We start from the raw sequence: 20,058 nt of genomic DNA on the forward strand, positions 1-20,058 counted from the left end.
TTTGGGCGCCGTAGACATCAAAAGTGACCCCAAGCTCATGGTGTTGCCCCGCCAACTTGAAGAGTGCAACAACCACAGCTCATTGAAACTGCAGCTCAGATAAAACATGTCTACGGGCACCTTTTCTCCCAGTTCCCCACAACAACCAAATAAAACCAACGAACTTCGGTGCAGAGCGGAAGTAACAAACATACATCACACCGCGCATACGCAGGGCCGTGCGCACTAGGGCTGAGCAGCTGTACACGGATGTCAACCGGCGACAGGGGCAGTGGCAGGATGACCTCTATGCATCTCTCGCGGGGAGAGAGGGTGGGGAGAGGGGGTAAAGCATACCAGTGGGTCACATGGCCAGAGAGGGGGACGTGGTGCTTAGACGGACAAACACATAGTAGTCTCAAAGTAAGGCAGTCGCAGAATGCTCCGCAGCCACGAAGCAAACCTGCTCAAGTAGGAACTACCCTGTCAGAGGAACTGCGCACAGGGTCTGAGAGCCTTACCCCATATCGTCCGAAACGCCCACGTCAGGGGAGCCCTCGGAGGCGTCAGAACCCGCCCTCTCTCTAGTCCATTGAAGGAAGGGCTCCCAAATGTCTTTAGGCCTGGAAGCGGTGGGCATCGTTTCCCAGTAATGTGTGAGTTGTGTCTGACCATACGCCACGTCCTTGACCCACGCGGCGAACATAGGCAAGGCCTTGCGGCCCCAGTGTATCGCCACTTGGCGTTTGGCGTAGAGGAGCAGCAACGCATGTAGTTTCGTATCACAGGGTTCAGTGTCCCGAACATACCCCAGCAGCCCCAGAAGTGAAGTAGGTGTATCAGTTCTGTGTAGAATTTGGTTAATGGCAGTAAAGATGTCCGACCAGTACTCAGCTAGTTTAGGGCAGTCCAACGCCACATGGAGGAAGGACGCATCCACCCCACCACACTTCCAGCACGACGCAATGGTCCGGACGCCCATGCGATGCAGCAGTACCGGTGTGCGGTAGTACCGGTGCAAAAACTTAAAATGGACCAATCGTAACCTATAATTCGGAGATAACGCCGTAAGTTGTTTACAGCAGTATTCCTACATTTCATCAGTAAGGGGGTCGTCCAAATCAGCAGTCCAGGCCTGTCTGGCCGTAGGGACAGTAATCGGGGCCTGCTCTTGCATACAATTGTACAGTCTAGACACTAGTTTCTTGGGGGAGGGTCTCGAAAGTAGATTTTGGAGAGCATCGAGTTGCGGCGGCTCCTCAGGGAACTGGGGCCACATCTTCTTACATGATTCCCTGAGGGAGTGATACAGAAGCGCATCTGAAAAGGAGTTAGGTTGGCAGTCTTCGCAAGCGCCCAACACTCCGAAGGTCCCATCAGGATATACATCAGCAAAGGTATTTACGCGTCGCCCACGGAGTGTGATGGTGTCGCCCCTAGCACACAGGCAAGGCAGCATCGGGTTGCCCCGTAATGGGATTGCCGGCGCATAAAGCAGGGGAAGTCTCGCTCTATTTCGTAATTCGCGCCAGGACCAGCGAACCATTTCCACTGTGTCTACATCCTTCGAAGGGCGCGAAACATTGCCATACAGCGCCACTTGAAGTGGTGATGGGGCAACAGCGGCTAGTTCTACCGCCACATGCGGTTGGCAAGGGGTGGGGAAGACCCAGAAGTAAAAAAATTGTGCCTGCGCACATAGCGAGTATAACTTCAGATCGGGTGCCCCAAGGCCTCCTTGCCTTAGCAGGAGCGTGAGCAGGGCCCAAGATGTTCTCGCCTGTCCTCCGGCCCACACCAGGGTCAGAAGTAGGGATCGGACGCGCGCATGGAAGTGTGCTGTCATGGGCAGCGGAATATTGACAAACAGATACAAAAATTTGGGGAGAACCACCATTTTCGCCAAGGCTATTCTTGCAACCAGGGAGAGAGGAAGCTTGTTCCAGACTTCTACTTTTCTTTCCATCCAGTCGACTGCCCTACCAAAGTTAAGGGACCACAATTCCTGTGTGTCACGACTGACCCAGATTCCTAGGTATTTAACCGCGTCAGTTTCCCATCGCAGGGGATAGTCCGAGGGTGGCCTCTCAGTTGCGTCGGTTAGGGGAAATGCCACAGATTTGGACCAATTTATGGACACGCCCGCCAGACCCTCAAGTCAAGTCAAAGTTTATTTGTATAGGTACTCAACAGAGGACCACAAATTTACATTTTGCAGAAAATAAAAAGATAATTACACATTTTAATCAATACAGTATTAAAAAAGATTTAAGAAATTTATAAAAATTATAACAATCAAATTCGTTTGGTGGCTGTTTACATAATTCTATTAATTCGCTCACTCGGGAAATTCTGCAAGTTCGATAAATAGGGGCAAGGAATCTTGTCCGTGCGGTAGATACTTTTGAATTAGGACACACGAACAACAAGTGCTCTAAGTTTTGGTCTCCCCCTTCGCACAGGGGGCATAACAAAGATCCTCCTGGCAACCATCTTACTGTATAAGATAGTATAGGTAAGATGCCCAATCTTAACATGGTGATTGACTTCCTTGCACCATGAGTCAAGGAAAACCCGATATATGGTTGATTCTGCTTATATTCCAAAGATTCTACAAAGGATTTGTATGTTGACAGTTTTTTACAATGTTGGTAATCCAGTTTGTAACTTAACTTCGGGGTGAAGCATTTTAAAAACAGTTTCATTTGGGCTGCTGTCCAGCCTTTTAACATTTCTGGGCTAATTTCTGCCATTTGAAAAATATTTGTCATATTTTTTTAAAACGTCTGATTTTTAAATTCACCCTCGAAGATTTCTTGTTTCAACAAATGTCTTAATGTGCCCTCCTTTGCATGGAGAAGATTGTAGCTCCACCTGATTACGTTGGCTACCGCCGTGGCGTAGGAACTTGTGATCGAGAATTCCAAACGTAATGCTTGAACTGGTGTGGAGTCGGAAACTTTCGTTATATTTTTTAAAATTTTTCCCTCTTTGCTGTCCATATAGGTCCATTCTTTCATCGGAATGTATTCTGTTGCATATGACAATACAGGAGGAATTTTTGCCTTATATATTTTTATTAGAGAGGAGAAATGCCAATTCCCAGTTGACCGATAAAGTCTTAAGAGGGCCTCAGTATGTACTTCTGACTTCCTCATTAAGTTTTCTAACTGTTTTACATTTGTATTATTCTTTGAGAGTATCCTGCCTAAATATGGGTATTCGCTTACTGTTTCTATTTTTTCTCCGCCTAGACTCCATCTATATTTGTCACTAGATTTCTTTCTTGAAAAGACCATAATTTTTGTTGTTTTTAAATTCGGATTTAGAAAGTTTGTTTTTGAATAATTATATAGAATATCCAAGGATTTTTGCAGACCGAAGGGAGTTAGGTCAAGCATCACTATATCATCAGCGTAGAGTAGTACTTGAATGCTTTGTTTAGCAATTTTTGGGGTTAAATTTGAACCCTGTAATAATTGCTTAGGTAAATCGCTGAGGTATAGGGAGAATAGTAGTGGGGCCAAGAGACACCCTTGCTTTAGGCCGTTAGCTGTTTTTATCCTTTCTGTTAAGCCCTTTTCACCTCCCATTTGTACCTTGCACCAAGTGTTGGAGTGAAGGTTCACTATAGTTTGGAGGAGTAGTTCTGGGATTCCAAGTTCTCTGAGTTTGTGCCATAAGGTAGGTCGGTCAACTCGATCGAACGCAGTCGAGTAATCTATGAACACTGCGTATACCGCCTGAGATTTTCCTGTTACATATTTGTCTAATATTGTTTGGATGATAGCAATATTATCTGTAACTGAATGTTTTGGCCTAAAACCAGCTTGGAACATTGGGATTTTGTCCAGTGAAAAAGCCCAGTCCTTTAATCTTTGTAGAACCTCTGCTGCAAAGATTTTTCCTGCAGCATCCATTAGTGCAATTTGCCGGTAATTTCCTGCTATTGTCTTACTTCCCTTTTTATGTATTGGGATGATGGTACTCCCCTGCCAGGATTTTGGCATTTGTCCAGTTTTAAAAATATAGTTGAATAGATGTGATAACAGCTTACTCCATTCCCTTGGATTTGCCTTATAGATCTTTATAGGAATCTGATCTGGGCCAGAAGCTCCTGTTTTTCTCGCTTTTCTAATGTTCCATTCCACTGAGATAGCTGTAACTCTGTATATTTGTAAGTCAACGTCTCCTTTGACTTGTTCTGAGCTTTTCCCCCCAAAGTTTATCGGGTTCGCTTTGTATAGATCTGTAAGATAAGTTTCCCAATCCTTTGGTGGAACAGGTATTGCTTGGAGCTTCTTTTTCGTCCCGGTTAGTTTAGCTACAAGGGACCAGTATTTACGGGAATTTATATCTTTTGCAGCTTCTTGAATGTCCACCCAATTACGATCTTGGATTTCTTTTTTAATTCTTTGCTTTTCTCTCCTGAGTTTGTTTTTTAATTTATTGATTTCTTTCTTAATTGACATAGAATGATTCAGGTATTGTGCACGTACCAGTCTATTCAGTGTTTTCCTCGTAATAGAATTTTGGGTATTTTGTGTGTTATTTTTATCACGGTTATTATTATTCCCGTTGTTGGCACCTGGGGAAGCATGATGCAATTTATCCAGTAGAAGATTTTTTAACTCATTAGTAATGTGTTCAAAATTTTCTATTGGGTCATCCGAGATTGTTTTTACTAGGAGATCGTTATGTTCAATCAATGACGATATTCTGTCCAGTGCTTTGGAGCTCCAGAAAATTCTTCTTTGCTCACTATTTATCACAACAGAACTTCTGTGAAATATTAACTGCCTGTCAGTTGCTGTTTGAGGCCTCCATTCAGAATTTAAAATCAACAGTGCATGGTCGCTCTCTTGGCTTGGCTGTATTTGTAGGTGAGTGACAGTCTCTAATAGATTCATATTGCAAATAATATAATCAATGATGGATAAACTTCCGTTGCCCCGTCTGGTGTATGATGCCGGAATGTCTCCTTCTATGTTTCCATTCAGAATTACCCCTCTTAGGGTAGGTAGTGTCGATAGTAGTAATTTTCCTCTTTTATCACATTTTGCACCCTTGGGGAATTGCGGGGCTGAGAGTTCGACAGATTCCTCATCATAAAGTTGTATCCATTTACTAATTTCCCAATTAGAAATGTTGCCGTTTAGATCGCCTGTTATAATGTATGGAATATATGATTGTTCTTCTACAATCTGTGTGATGGATTCCATGATTTCGAGAAAAATGGTATCGTAATTCTTGCCAGGAGGGGCGTATACATTAAATAACAAGATTGATTTTTTTAGGTGCTGCGTTATGGGTTTTTAGAAGGACCTTTAAACATTGCAGATAGTATGATTTAGTCTGAATAATTTCCTGGGCCCACATATAATCCTCCTTCAATAAAATGGCCAAACCACCTTTTGCGTGGCCCCGCTTGGATGCTTTGGCTGGGATGTCATAAACAAAGTAGTTTTTTTGTGAAAATGTTTCAGTTGCCCAGGTTTCTTGTAGCATTAATAGATCTGGATGGTTACTTATGGCTTCCGTCAATTCGGTCTTAGTTTTTCCCGCCATGTTCCACGATATTATTTTTAGACCATTGCTAAACAGATTGTCCTGGACATGAGGAGGATTTGTTGCTATTCAAGTTCTCAGATACCCATGACCAAGATCTGATACTTTCTCTGTATTCCTTTTCCTTTAAATCTTGTTGCCATACTAACCTTTCTCCATTTTCTACTTTTACCTTTAGAGTGTCTTTCTCTGAGTGTTTAATTCCTGAGTACGTTACTCTGGACACATCAGTTTCTCTCCGCGGATTCTTATATTGAGAGTTTGAGATTGTTCGAATTTGTTCATCATACCCTGGGGGAATTCTGTTTTCGTTAGGATCCCTTCTTACATAGACATCGTATCCATGTTTATGTAGTGTTTCCTTTTCACTGATTATGATCCCAGGAATAACGTATGACCAGAGGGTTACTGTAACTATTTTGTTGTTATCCTGTTGCGGGAAAATTACTAGATCTATCTCATTGCTGTTCAAGGATTCCAAAGGTTTTATATAGTGAAGGAGATTGATGACCCTTCTTCTATTAAGTGGTATCATATCTGTTGGAAAAAGTTCTTCAAGTTGTAATGTTCTGGAGTATGGTGTTCCTGCTCCATGATGGTTTTTTCCTTTGTTATTTCTTTCAGTCGTATTTTGATGTTGTGATTCTTCAAGGACATTATACGAAAGAAATTCTTTTGCAGCCGGATCTAATGGTTTTAATTTCTCTTCTCTTTCTTTAGAGCTAGTTTCCGTATTTACAATGGGCCCGGACTTTGTGAATTCAGCTTCTTGTACTTCTTGTATATTATTAACAGTTGTAAACTTTTGAAATTTCAACTTGCGATTTTTCTTTCTATGGATACGTCTTAGTGGTTTTTTCCTCTTTCTTTTTCCTTCTACTTGCACAGTATTTATCATTTTATTAATTTTTTCTCCTTTTTCACTTTCTGATGTATTATTAAAGTTGACTTTTTGGGTATTTTCATCCATATCTTCATTTTTTGGAGTATTTATGTTCTTTGCCTTTGTGAAAATTGGGTATTGCTTATCATTAACAGATTTTTCTGTAAAAAGTTTTTTCAGGGAGAATATTGGTGTTTCATGTTGTCTTAGTAACTTTCCAGTTTTTTGTTTTGGAACATCTGATGTCTGTGTACCACAGTCGTTTTTTTCTGTCTCCTTTTCTCTGTTTTGATAACTTGTGTTATTCCTTTGTTCATTATTGTTGGGCTTCGATTGGTTTTTTTCCATTTCAGGAGGATCTTTCCTTTTCTTCTTTTCCTCCACTAGATGCTTAAGGATTCCAATTTGAACATCCAAGGTTTGGTCCGAATTTTCTAATATGTTTCCCAGAAAGGAGAAGACTGACTCAAGTATTTCATGTAAGGAGAACAGGGCTTTTGACATAGGTGTAGCTATGTTAGCTGAATAGTTGGTTTTTATATTAAAAGGGTCTACAGATGATTCAAGTGTGTGTGGTTGTACTTGGTTTTTTGGTAAAAGGGGACTATTTGTTATTTTAGGCTCAGGTTGGTTTTGTGATATCTTGGAATTATTTGCACAAAGTTCTTCCAGTTGGCAGGTATTTCCAGGGCTTTTTTTGGGTGTTGAAGATGTTAAATGATTTTCCTCATGACCCTGGGTTTGGAAATTTTTAGAGATGTTAAAAGATTTTTGTTTATTGTCAGGAACCATATCGCTCAAATTTGAATTTAGATTTGGCCCAGATTTAATGAGAGTACATTCTTCTAACCCTGTATGCAGTGTTGAATTGGCTATCATTTCTGTCTCCAGAATTTTTTTGTCGATTTCATCTTTAGCTGTTAGGGCAGAGAACTATTCAGTGATAGCCGGGGTCCGTGTAATTCGACCTTGTTTTATTGCCTTATCTGAAGTTTTCCGAACAGCGTCCTCTGTACCCATACGTTTCATAAAGATAGTCCTAGAACGTAGTTTTATAAGCCCCATTTCTTTTTTCCTCGATATCTTTTGCTACTTGCTAGCTTCTATTCCCTCGTGGTTAAGGAGCAGAAATTGGCACTAATTGAGGGAACTAGTCAGAATGGAGACTTTGCTTACCAGGAGCAGATGTTTAGCGGGGTGGCCCGTCCCGTCCTAGTTCGTCCTCGGACGGCCTCAGACGGCCCGCCCTTTGCCCGGGCTTAGCTCCGCGCTAGGTCCCGCGCGCGTCCCGCGTCGCGGGGAGCGAGTTGTTATTTATACGTTTCGCCGGTGGGCGTGTCCGTGGGCGTGTCGCCTGGGGGAAGAGGAACCAGCTGATCCAAGCTGGGATTTCTGGTCCTCGCAGTCCCCCGGGCTGGGTGCGCTGATGTTTTCACACTCTGGCCTCAACCCCTCGGACTCAAGCTGGGAGCGATAGGCAGAGCGTGCAGACTGCAGCTCTCGCTCACACCAGCGAGTCCAGGGGAGGCAGCACCACGGAGCGATGGAAGATGAGCGTCAGCTCTGAAGCAGGCAGCACTGGATACAAACAGCGGGAGGAGATCCCTCGCACAGCAGATTAGAGCAGCGGAACACCAATTCCGAGTCCTGGTGAGTGGCGCCCGCGAAGCGGGTGTCACAAAATTAAATCCTGCCTCGTCGGTGGGCGTGTCCGTGGGCGTGTCGCCTGGGGGAAGAGGAACCAGCTGATCCAAGCTGGGATTTCTGGTCCTCGCAGTCCCCCGGGCTGGGTGCGCTGATGTTTTCACACTCTGGCCTCAACCCCTCGGACTCAAGCTGGGAGCGATAGGCAGAGCGTGCAGACTGCAGCTCTCGCTCACACCAGCGAGTCCAGGGGAGGCAGCACCACGGAGCGATGGAAGATGAGCGTCAGCTCTGAAGCAGGCAGCACTGGATACAAACAGCGGGGGGAGATCCCTCGCACAGCAGATTAGAGCAGCGGAACACCAATTCCGAGTCCTGGTGAGTGGCCAGACCCTCAAAACGCACGAATTCTCGGAGCAATGGGTTCATGTTTTCTGCGGGGTTAATGACGTACAGAGTGACGTCGTCTGCATATAAGGAAATCAGCAGACTGCGAGAGCTGAATCCAATCCCTCTCGCTGTGTGGTGCTGTCGAACCCTGGCCACAAGCGGCTCCATTGCAATAGCAAAAAGGAGAGGAGACAGTGGGCACCCCTGTCTGGTTCCTCTAGAGATGGCAAAGGGCTTGGATACGAGACCGTTCACACTCACCCGAGCTCTGGGTGTATCATACAGCAGTTTGATAAGAGTGATAAAATTACGGCTAAATCCCATCCTGCCCAGAATCCTGAACAAGTAAGGCCACTCCAAGGAGTCGAATGCTTTGGTGGCGTCAAGAAACACCACTGCAGCTTGAACGGAGGGGTGTAGATAATGCAGGATAGAGAAGAGAGTTCTGAGGTTGTGTGAGGTGGCGCAGCCAGGAATAAACCCTGACTGGTCAGGGAGAGCAATTATGGGTAACAACGGTTGTAGTTTGTCTGCGATGATCTTAGCAAAGATCTTAGCATCCACATTTATAAGGGAGAGGGGTCGATAGGAGTCCAGGAATAGGCCGTCCTTGTCGGGCTTCAACAGGGTGATAATTAAGGCTTCCCGCATCGAGTCAGGGAGGGAGTTCAGTTTGAGGGCTTCAACAAACACCGAGTGTAGTTTCGGTGCCAATTCCTCCGCATACGTCTTATAAAATGTCGTTGTCAGGCCGTCAGGGCCAGGGGCTTTGTTAGCTGGCATGCTCTTAATGACTTGAATAATATCCTGGACGGTAACGGGGAGGTCCATGTATTGTCTGTGGTTATCGTTGAACCAAACCAGGGCAATAGAATTGAGGAAACTGTCCAGGGAAGCAGGGGTGGTGGATTGTCTAGAGGTGTAGAGAGATGTGTAAAAGTCAGTGAAGGCGTTCAGCACCGCCTCTTGGCCTATAACCAGGGACCCCTCGCTGTTGTGAATAGTGTGTATGTAGTGTGTCTGCATCCGAGGGGCTATCAATCTAGCTAGAGTCCTACTTGGTCTGTCCCCCTCCCCGTATCTGCGGGCCTCGGCCTGTTTCCCCAGGAACTTCACCTCCCGCTGTGCCTCTTCATTGAAGACAAGTAGTTTGGCCTTAAGGCAGCCAGCAAGTTCCAATGTTGGGTCTCGACAGTAGGCCAGGTCTAAGTCCCTCAGCTCACGCTCCAACTGGGCCAATGTCCGACGTATGGTACGCAGCACTCCTGCCTGTCTAGCTATACATTGGCCCCGGATCACCGCCTTAAAGGCGTCCCATACAATGGCCTCTGAGGAGGCCGACCCTTCGTTTTCCACAAAATACTTAACAATGTCTGCTCTAATTTCTTCAGTGAACACTAAATCTGTAAGGGCGTGAGGGGGCAGGCGCCAGGAGAACGCTCTAGTTATGGCAGTGGGAATGCGTAGTTCCAGCATGCATGGGGCGTGATCCGAGAGTGACCTAGCCTGGATATTAACGTTCTCTACCCACGTCGCCACCTCAGGCGACACCAGCCAGAAGTCCAGGCGGGACCAAGCAGCATGGTGGCATGTGATACAAGTCCCCGTCCTCTCCCCGGGGTGTCTATCCCTCCACACATCAGACAGCATTCCCTCCTCCATCACATCAATGACAGCCTGTCGCGCTTTAGCATGCGTGGGCCTACCCACACCTTTCCGGTCCAGTTCATCATCCAACACAACATTGAAGTCTCCTCCCACCACAATCAGGTGACAATCTAGCAATGCAATTTGTGCCCAGACGTTTCTAAAGAAGTCTGGATCATCCACGTTCGGACCATAGATGGCAGCCAGTATCAGCGGCCTCCCTTGTATCGATCCATGCACTATAACATATCGGCCATCCTTATCCAGCACACAAGTGTGTTCCCTCCAATCCAACCCTCTGCGCACAAGGATAGCCACCCCCCTAGCATAGTTGGAATAAATAGCGGAGTACGTATGCGCCCACCTAGAGTGCTTCAGTCTGGGCGATGGGGTCGCATTGATGTGAGTTTCTTGCTGAAAACATATGTCCACATTATGCCTGGCTAACATACCATGCATCAACTTAGCTTTCTTATAGTCCCCAAGGCCTCGAATGTTCCAGGTCCACAGTTTAATCCCCCCCATATCGGCATCGTAGCTGAAGTACCAGGGCTCCCACCGTGCCCACCCCTACCATCCTCTTAAAACCCGCATGTTGTACACACAGTAACCCTCTGCGCAATAAATAAGAAATATGATAGTCCGTAGTGCACCATTCCAGAACCAGAAACCAAATTCCCAACAACCCCCTCCACCCCCCACCCACGCCAACCCCCCAATCAGGTTGCGATAAATCCCCAACAGCACTCTTAATAGCACTGCAGTTAACCAGGAACGAGAACAGCGGGAGGTACCCCATGGGGGCAAGGTGCTCCCAGCTTACACCCCTGAGTGTTCAGGGTGGCTGCACACGCAAGGATAGCATCGGCACCCGAAAGGTGCCCGGCCTCGCGAAACAACCACGTATAGATCTATATTGAGATAAAATTGTCACAGACCTGGGACACAGCTCACAGTGAAGGCCGCCCCCCAGCATGGGCAAGTAGTGCAGGTCACCTGCACCAGACTCCTCTGTCACGTAGCTCACGTGAATCGACCAGTCCAACCAAAACAGGTGTCAGAAAAGGGGCAGTGTGTTACAGCCAGCCTCAATTCAATCAATCGTTGTCGCTCATCCGGCCCGTGTCGTCCTCCAGTCGCGGCGACTTGCGTCGAGCACCAGGGCCACATACGTGCTTTGCAAACTTCATGGCAGATTTTGCGTCCGTGAAAAAGTGCGCTGTGTTCTCATGCATCACCTTCAATTTGGCTGGGTATAACAAGGAGTATTGGAGGCCGGCTTGCATCAGTAGTTTCTTGGCCGGCATAAATTCCTTCCTGGCCGCCTGAACAAGGGGAGTAAAATCAGGATAGAAGGAGATGTGATTGCCTTTATGGGTGATCTCGCCCTTTTCCCGGGCCAGCCACAAGATACGGTCTCTATCCTGAAAGTTCAGCAGTTTGGCGAGTATAGGTCGAGGGGGGGCGCCCGTTGGCGGCTTCTTGCCAAGGGCCCTATGCGCTCTCTCAACCGTGAATACCTGGGAAAGGTCTGGGTCAAACAGCTCGGGAAGGAGATCCGTAACAAACACCTCCATTTTCCCGGTATTGTCCGTTTCCGGAATTCCAGTAATCCGAATGTTAGATCTTCGGGAACGTGCTTCCAAGTCATCTGCCTTAGCGCGCATGAATTCCAGTTCTCACTCAATGTTAGTAATATGCTGCTTAGTTTGTTGCTGGAACTCGCAGCATTCCGTGTTCCTATTCTCCAAGCAGTCCAGTCTCGTTTCGTGAGCATCCACCATGGACTTGACAGCCTCCAGTTGCGAGGACATAACATCCAATTTAGAGTCCATACTCTTAAGGCTAGATCTGACCTCCATGATTAACGCGCCAAAGTCAATGTCAGCGGCAGGATTCTGTGAAGGGGGTGTCGCGGCCTCTAGGTCCGTTGAGGGCTGCTTGGTTTTCTGCTTCTGTTCAAATGTGAGCCTGGGCTGCCTCGCATCTTTCGTGCCTCCCATCGTGAATGTGCGGAATCGCAGTTGTGTGTGTCGTGTTGAGGCACCCCCCTCAGCTCGCTATGGAACAGGTTTTACAGGTCAGGTTGGCCCAGGTTGTCACGTGGCGGAGAAGAGCAGGAGGGTCCGTCAGCGCTAGAGCGCGGGTCAATCCGGCCAGCGCTGCCCAGCTAGCACTATAGTCCCAGCCAGCAGTGGCGAGTAATGGGGCCGATCGGGGGCCCAACACCGGCAGGATCAATCAGCACCTTTCATCCACACATGGTGCCTGCCGCCTCAGATACCCACGCAGCTCGTCCCCGAGTGCACGCACCAGGGATATAGCGGCTGTCTGCAGCGAGGATTATGAGTCACAGGGGCACAGGGATTCGCCAAGTGAGCTTGAGGCACCAAAAGTCGATAGGAAGCCTCGGGGCGGCAGCGCCCCACACAACGTTGTAATGCTCCAACAAAATGGCGGCCACGCGTCTCATTCAGCCCCGACCTGCACTCGTACAAGTACCTCGTCTCGAATGTCACGCCGCTCCCCTCTGTAGGATCCAAAATCCGCCTCTCCAGCCCAGCAGCCACTGGCGACACCCTGTCAGAGGTCGAGGGGGCCAATGCAACTTCGCCGCCGCCGAGCGGCCGAGGCCCGATGGTCCCCAGGGACGGGTGGGAGGCCGCCGCCACCTCAGGCTCCGCAGCAGTGGGCGGGCGCGGGCTCTCGGGTCGGTTCAAATCACCACCGCCAGATCTCGCCCGCCAAGCGCCCGTTTCTTGCGAGGATGTGACCGATTGTGCCCCAGGGCGTCTACTGCTCAGTCATCCGCTAATCCGGTCCCCTCGGTCGCGCAATGCAGGATTTTCAAGGATTTTCAGTGTGCAGCCAGCGGAGCTCGCTCACAGAGCGGCCATCTCGCTGCTCGGTTAGCCACGCCCCCCTACATGATAATAGTTAAACCAGCAAGGGACAATTTGAGTCTTGTCCATCTGCCGGTGTTTTCTGATAACACATCTATAGACACTCCGTAATTACTATTAATGATGACTGTAGGGTTTCTGTGCATCTCTATGCTTAGGTAGTGGACTGGGTATAGTGTATATTTTAAAGGAAGTTCTCAACATTGAGCCCACTTCTTTTTAACATCTATATGACCCCTCTGATCTACCTGGCTGAGAAGCTGGGTGCAAAAATTATGGCTTACGCCGATGACACCCAGCTCTTGTTCACTTGGGGTAAAACACAATCTGAAACGGCCGCAGCACAAAGGTGTCTGACGGCCGTATTCACTTGGTTGGCACAGGCTAGGCTTAAATGCAACGAGGGAAAATCGGAAATTATAATATATGGTCACTTTCCAAACCAATTTATTGAATTGGTTTGGCCTCCCGATTTCCCTCGTCCTCTCACTGAGGGGGGCACTGCCAAGAATCTGGGCATTTGGTTTAATGAAGATCTGCGATTTGCAGAGCAGATTAAAAGACTGACGGGTGCCTACTTTGGGACCCTTAAATCCCTAGGCAGATTTTTCCCTCTCTTGCCCCAGCCGGCCAAAGAAACGGTTGCCAGAGCCCTGATACTGTCCCGACTAGACTACGCCAATGCTCTCTACCTGGGCTCCCCCTCCTTTCTGTTAAACAAACTGCAGCTTATCCAAAATGCGGCGGCAAGACTTCTGCTGGGCATCCCTAGACACATCAGTATAAGATCACAACTGGCCACACTCCATTGGCTGCCGGTGGCCCAAAGAGTGCAATTCAAGGCTCTGGTTCTCACTCACCGAGCCCTACATGATACTGGACCGGCGTATCTGAAGAAAAGAGTGACATTTCACGTGCCCAGCCGACATCTCAGGTCGGCTTCTCAACGCAGGCTGGTAATACCGCGCTTCAAGCGCTCTAGACTGGGCGGCTTATCATTTTCGGTTAAAACAGCTACCTCTGGAATGCCCTTCCGTTCACTCTCAGGGACACCAGAGACCTTAGCTGCTTCACAAAGCTGCTCAAAACTCACCTTTTCAATCAAGCTTACTAATATAATGCTGTGCTCTCTCTAGGATTTCTCTGTGGTTATGATCCGCGCCAGGATACTCAAGAGTAGTCGTGCGCGTGATAAATACCCATATAACATATCACATAACATAGAGGACATTGCTGAGTTTATGCAGTCAACAGGAAGATAAGGGATGTATCCTAATTAATGTGCAGGCCTAATAGACCTTGAAAATATTTGCCATGTGTACAATTCAACAAACATCAAGTTGGGCAGTGATAAAGTGTCTTCACAATGTTTTTTTAAAGTGTATTTCTTTAGCAGACAGAAGCATTTCACCTTAATTATATCATTGTATTGAGAAGTATTTACTAAACGTGAGAGCTTTTAAGCAAGCACTGAGAAACATTACTGCCCCTGTCCTGATGACAATGCTGTTAGTGAAGTAAAAGGCTAGTCAATTTTCTTCTGTACCCTGTATGTGGACTAGAATATTAAATGTAGGTGAAGCAACATTATGGACTATTAAATCAAACACAGATAACCTTTTATGAGGTGCACAAAAGGAATGTACGTATTTGAAGGTGCTCTGATAAGTACCAACGAACAGAAAAAGACTTGGTACAAATTTAGTATTTGCTTAGCATCTCACAATTTGGTCAGACATTTTTTCCCTGTTTTTCTTTTTCACTTTCATACTGTGCAATTCAGCCACTAGATGGGTATCTCATTCTGACATAAAAGGGTAACTCTTTGTCCATTATTTTCGGAGGGTAAGATTAGATCGCAGAATCCACATTTAATTTTTGGTAGTTTCACACAGCACAAACCTTGCGGAAGGGCATATGAGCGCTTCACAACAGATCATATCCAGCTGGATCAGAAAATAGCTCTGTGCATCAAAGTAAAAAAGGTCCCCATAAGTGAACCAGATGGTTGAAAAAAAATGGACCCACATTTACAAATGGGAGCAATTTCGAACTTGTAATGACAAGCTGTCTAATTGTTTTGCACGGTATTAGAGACTTCTCCAGTATTAGGGGTGTCTTTCATAGATTCACATGCCTGAATCATTCCCCGTCGTCGGAGTGGGAGTCAGAGTAGACGACGAGGTGTCGACGAAATTGATCTTACCGTTACATAGACCATGGTAGGGGAAGAAGCTGTCGTCGTCATAATCATCGAAGGTTTAGGAGATGAGAAGGTCATAGTCGATGTGGATGATGCGTCGACAGAGGTCTTCGTCGACGAAAAAACAGAAGAAGGCGTCGTCGACGAGAAAGAAGATTCCTGAGGTGAAATCTTGTCAGCTTTCTGAGGCAAACTCTTGGTGGACCGTTTTTGAGGTATAGAAGAAACCTCTAAGTCCTTGCCTGAGGGGGCAACCTTGGAAGAGGAAGGCTTGTCAGAACCTTTAGAAGGTTGATGCTTCTTAGCAACCGTAGCCCCAGGAGATGGCAAAACCTCAGACGCAGGCCTCTTTTTTGACACTGAAGTGGAACCCGAGGCAACACTGCCAACCTCAGACACAGGATTATCAGAATCCTTAAGCCTTTGTAGCCACAAAAGCAACCAACCCTCTCTGTCTCTGAGAGTCTTTTGAGGAAAGGTTCTGCAGATCTTACAGTCCTTGACTTGATGATGGGGTAGAGGCAATAAATACATTTCTTGTGTGGGTCCTCTTTAAAAAGCCGGAGCTTACCACAAGATTCACAGGCTCTGAACAGAGACTTCTTTGAAGACATACTTGAAGAAATGATCCAAAAGGAAGAAAAGTTTAAAGAACTGAGCAGAGCTCAGGGAGACTCCCTTCACACGACGTGCGGTAGAAAATCTGAGAGCCTGAGCCTGTGGGGAGAACATTCTGGTGGGTGCTGGCGCCTGATTGGCTGTAGTTTGGACTATACAAAATGACTAGGATAGTCATAGATGTGGAAGTTTTTCCTACTGTAGCATTGGCTACTTTACTTCCTGGTTTATTTTTATTAGTATTTACTACATATTTATGGCATATTATTGCTTTTTTATGTACCGTGGGACTCCCACTCCGACGACGGGGAATGATTCAGGCATGTGAATCTATGAAAGACACCAATACTGGAGAACCACAGATTACAGGTAAGTAACTATTGTTCTTCCTACAGCAAGCTCAAAAGCAAACAATGTTTATGGCAATATCGGGGAAATCCCCTGTAAAAACTGTTCCACCAGACCATAAAATAGGCCCACAAACTGTCAAACAAGCATTGACAATGCCAAGAGAACTAGCTTTTAAAGAAATGTTTTATGGCAATGTGAAGCATTAAAAGTAAATACCCTGGGAATGGATATTTATTTGTGTGTAATAAAGAGCGGTAGAATAATTTTAGTGTAGGTTGAAAGGTCTGGTCACAGTTACACTGTCAAGCCAGACTTAATAATCAATGTAAGGTAATGACTGCCTTCTTCCCATCTGCGCTTCTGACAGAGAAAAACAATATAAATTATCTAGTTATCTAAAACACTTTAATAGCATTGCTATTATCTAGTCATATTTGCAATGACATCTGCGTGACACTGAAGGTTCAAGCTCAGGAAGCTGGATAAATAAAGGAAATGATCAAACTATGTGGCGGGAAAGTACTTTTTTTATGGAAGCACACAACTTCCGCCCCTATCAAAACATGAACACCTGGCTCCCAACATATGGGCAGAGCAAAAGCCCATCTCCTGGTAATACTCAATTGTCTGACAACTGCCCTGTCAAAAAGATGTGTGTGTAACCTGCACACCACTGCTTTTGAACCTTACTTCATTTTTAAAAAAATCGGTGCAGACCTGCTACCTGACTGACCCTTTGTCAGGTCTCTAAATTAACTGAACACTCAGACACAACTATGTCTAGTGCAGGAGTGCACTGTTCGAACTTGCTCAGGTGCAAATTTTAACCACTCATTTATATCATTTATCTTAATGTAAAAGTGTTAATTTGAACATTCATTGATTTGTATAGACCATCATTACTCTGATGAACAACAAAAATAATCACAATAATAAAAGTTCATTGATTGTTTACTATATTGATTTTCAAAAATGCATAGTTTTTCAGCCTTCTTTCGTAAACATATTAACAATTGGTTTTCATTGAAAATATTATTCACTTCTTCCTGACAAATGCCGAACTAATGCAAATACAAATAGGCAATTCCATCAGAACTTGCGACGACTCCCAATGCATTTCGATGCCTAAGCATCTTCGTCAGGGGAAATGCTGTGTAAGAAAAATGCTGTATAAGAAAAAATAACACTATATACATATTTCTGAAATATTGTCATCAAGCCTCGATTTGTGCTCATGCACAACACAATAAGTGAAAATACAATCTGTTTACTCATGCAGATGCATTATCTTTCTTTATCCAAGCATGCCAGCTATCCAAGCAACTAAATGATAATTACTACTGTGGTATGCCCTATACATGCCACCAAGTTTAGTCTAGTGCACCCAACGTCTGTGTCACGTGAACAAGTAACATGTGTGAAAAAATGTAAAATAAACGTACCTTCCACACGGGTACTATGTCACCTAAACTCAAATTCACTAATCAACAACTATTCCTAAAAAAAAAAAAAAAGGAACTAACGTGAATATGCCAGTACTACATATCAAGTGCCTCTAATCACACTGTGCAAACCAGCTACTTACTTCCTGCTGTCACTACAAAAGACTCGAAACTTCTGTTTTACTGCTGCTCCGCCTAAGGGACAAAAACAACCCTTACTCCATGCGTTTGTTACATATCCTTGCTTTTCGAAAACACCACAATCTGATACCGTAATTGTACTCTCCCGATACACTACCTTAATCTTCTTGCCGATTCGTGAACACTGTCTACACCGTCTGTTCGAGTTTGTGGAAAAACGCCGAGCATCGGCACGGCATGCCGGGACGTTATTTGCTAACGCCCGACATCAACAGCGGACTGGTGTCCCCGCCCCCTTACTCGCAACCTCCATTCATTATCGTAATGCTTCCACAATACTCCATACCATGTGATTTGGTTTACAAATTTTACATTTTTTCACACATGTTACTTGTTCACGTGACACAGACGTTGGGTGCACTAGACTAAACTTGGTGGCATGTATAGGGCATACCACAGTAGTAATTATCATTTAGTTGCTTGGATAGCTGGCATGCTTGGATAAAGAAAGATAATGCATCTGCATGAGTAAACAGATTGTATTTTCACTTATTGTGTTGTGCATGAGCACAAATGGAGGCTTGATGACAATATTTCAGAAATATGTATATAGTGTTATTTTTTCTTATACAGCATTTTTCTTACACAGCATTTCCCCTGACTAAGATGCTTAGGCATCGAAATGCATTGAGAGTCGTCGCAAGTTCTGATGGAATTGCCTATTTGTATTTGCATTAGTTCGGCATTTGTCAGGAAGAAGTGAATAATATTTTCAATGAAAACCAATTGTTAATATGTTTACGAAAGAAGGCTGAAAAAACTATGCATTTTTGAAAATCAATATAGTAAACAATCAATGAACTTTTATTATTGTGATTATTTTTGTTGTTCATCAGAGTAATGATGGTCTATACAAATCAATGAATGTTCAAATTAACACTTTTACATTAAGATAAATGAGTGGTTAAAATTTGCACCTGAGCAAGTTCGAACAGTGCACTCCTGCACTAGACATAGTTGTGTCTGAGTGTTCAGTTAACTGCCCTGTCAAACCAGACCATAAAAACCAGCCAGCGCTGGTCACATCATAGTGCTTTTTTTCTTCTAATGGTGAGTGAGGGTGTGAGAGGGAGGGAAGAGGTAACACGGACAATGATAGGGTGGGGTTGGGAGGGAAGAGGCAACACGGACAACTGAAGGCAAGCAGGTGGGAGGGACGAAGCAACATGGACAAAGGGAGGGTGAAAGGGAAGAAGCAAGAGTGGGATGAGGGATGTAACGAGTGTGCAAGCTAAAAGGTAAACTAGTACCTCAATTGCAACGCCAGCAGCAGAAGAACCCTAATCAAGATGAAGCAAATAGTATTTGGTCCATGCTCCAGACAAAAGAAGAGGAAGTGAATCCAGTATGCACTGCCTGATTGGAGACCGCAAACAAGTGTGACCATGAAACCCATGAACTATGGAAGCAATATGTAGGCTCTAAAGTCCCTTCTAGTAATCAAAATCACTCTCAGGCTAGAGCACATGCACTAACAGTGCAAGCGGTGTCACAGGTGAGGCCACTTAGAAGGGTTTGCATGCCATTGTGGCTTTTCCGGGTGTTTTATGTCACTGTTTGTTAGTGGATATCTTTTAGTAATCTGTCTTCTCGTCAGGACATATAGGGTTGCTTTTAGAAAGTTTTGCCCTTTGTCCAGTTAGGTGAAGAATCAACACCTATGTCCCAGCTCTTGCTGTGGGTATATGATGGCCACGTGCCTTCCTGTTATGGTACAATCTTTTTAAGCCTGACATTCACACCAAAAACATAGTATTTATTAGGCAAGCTTGTTTCTAAATCTTTTTTTTTTGTTGTAAAGTTAGTTTTTGCCTTAAAAATTAGAGCAGCCCTCAAACAATGTACAGACAGCTATCATGATATGTGCACTTGCATTTCCTGAACAGGGAGAATAGAGATAATCATATGGTAATTGTCCTCTCTGCGAAACCCCAGAGTACATCGCAAACCTAGACTTTACGCAGGAGGACTGTGAATAGAACAACATTTCTAACATCAAGGCCTGCACGCAGCCCCTCTCTCTTGTTGTTCTCACTATAAAGGACCTGGTTGAGCTACAGTAAGATTTTCAGAGGAGCTCTTGTAAAAAGGTTAAGACTGTTGACATTTTGGAATTACAAAGAAGCACACATGATATTTTTTGAGGATCAGAAACTCACTAGATTTTGGGGATGTCACTTTTGTGTGAAAGTGAGTTTAGTTTAGATTTTGAACATTTTACTAGTGATG

General features: G+C 45.2%; 1 protein-coding gene across 1 annotated transcript in view; it reads left to right on the forward strand.

Annotated features, from left to right (window-relative positions):
* Window positions 1-20,058, forward strand: part of TPCN1 (two pore segment channel 1) — a 365,587-nt gene that overhangs the window by 270,729 nt on the left and 74,800 nt on the right. The window lies entirely within an intron of this gene.

The sequence above is a fragment of the Lissotriton vulgaris genome, chromosome 11 (genome assembly GCF_964263255.1).
Source record: "Lissotriton vulgaris chromosome 11, aLisVul1.2, whole genome shotgun sequence".
In the NCBI taxonomy this organism is placed as follows: Eukaryota; Metazoa; Chordata; class Amphibia; order Caudata; family Salamandridae; genus Lissotriton; species Lissotriton vulgaris.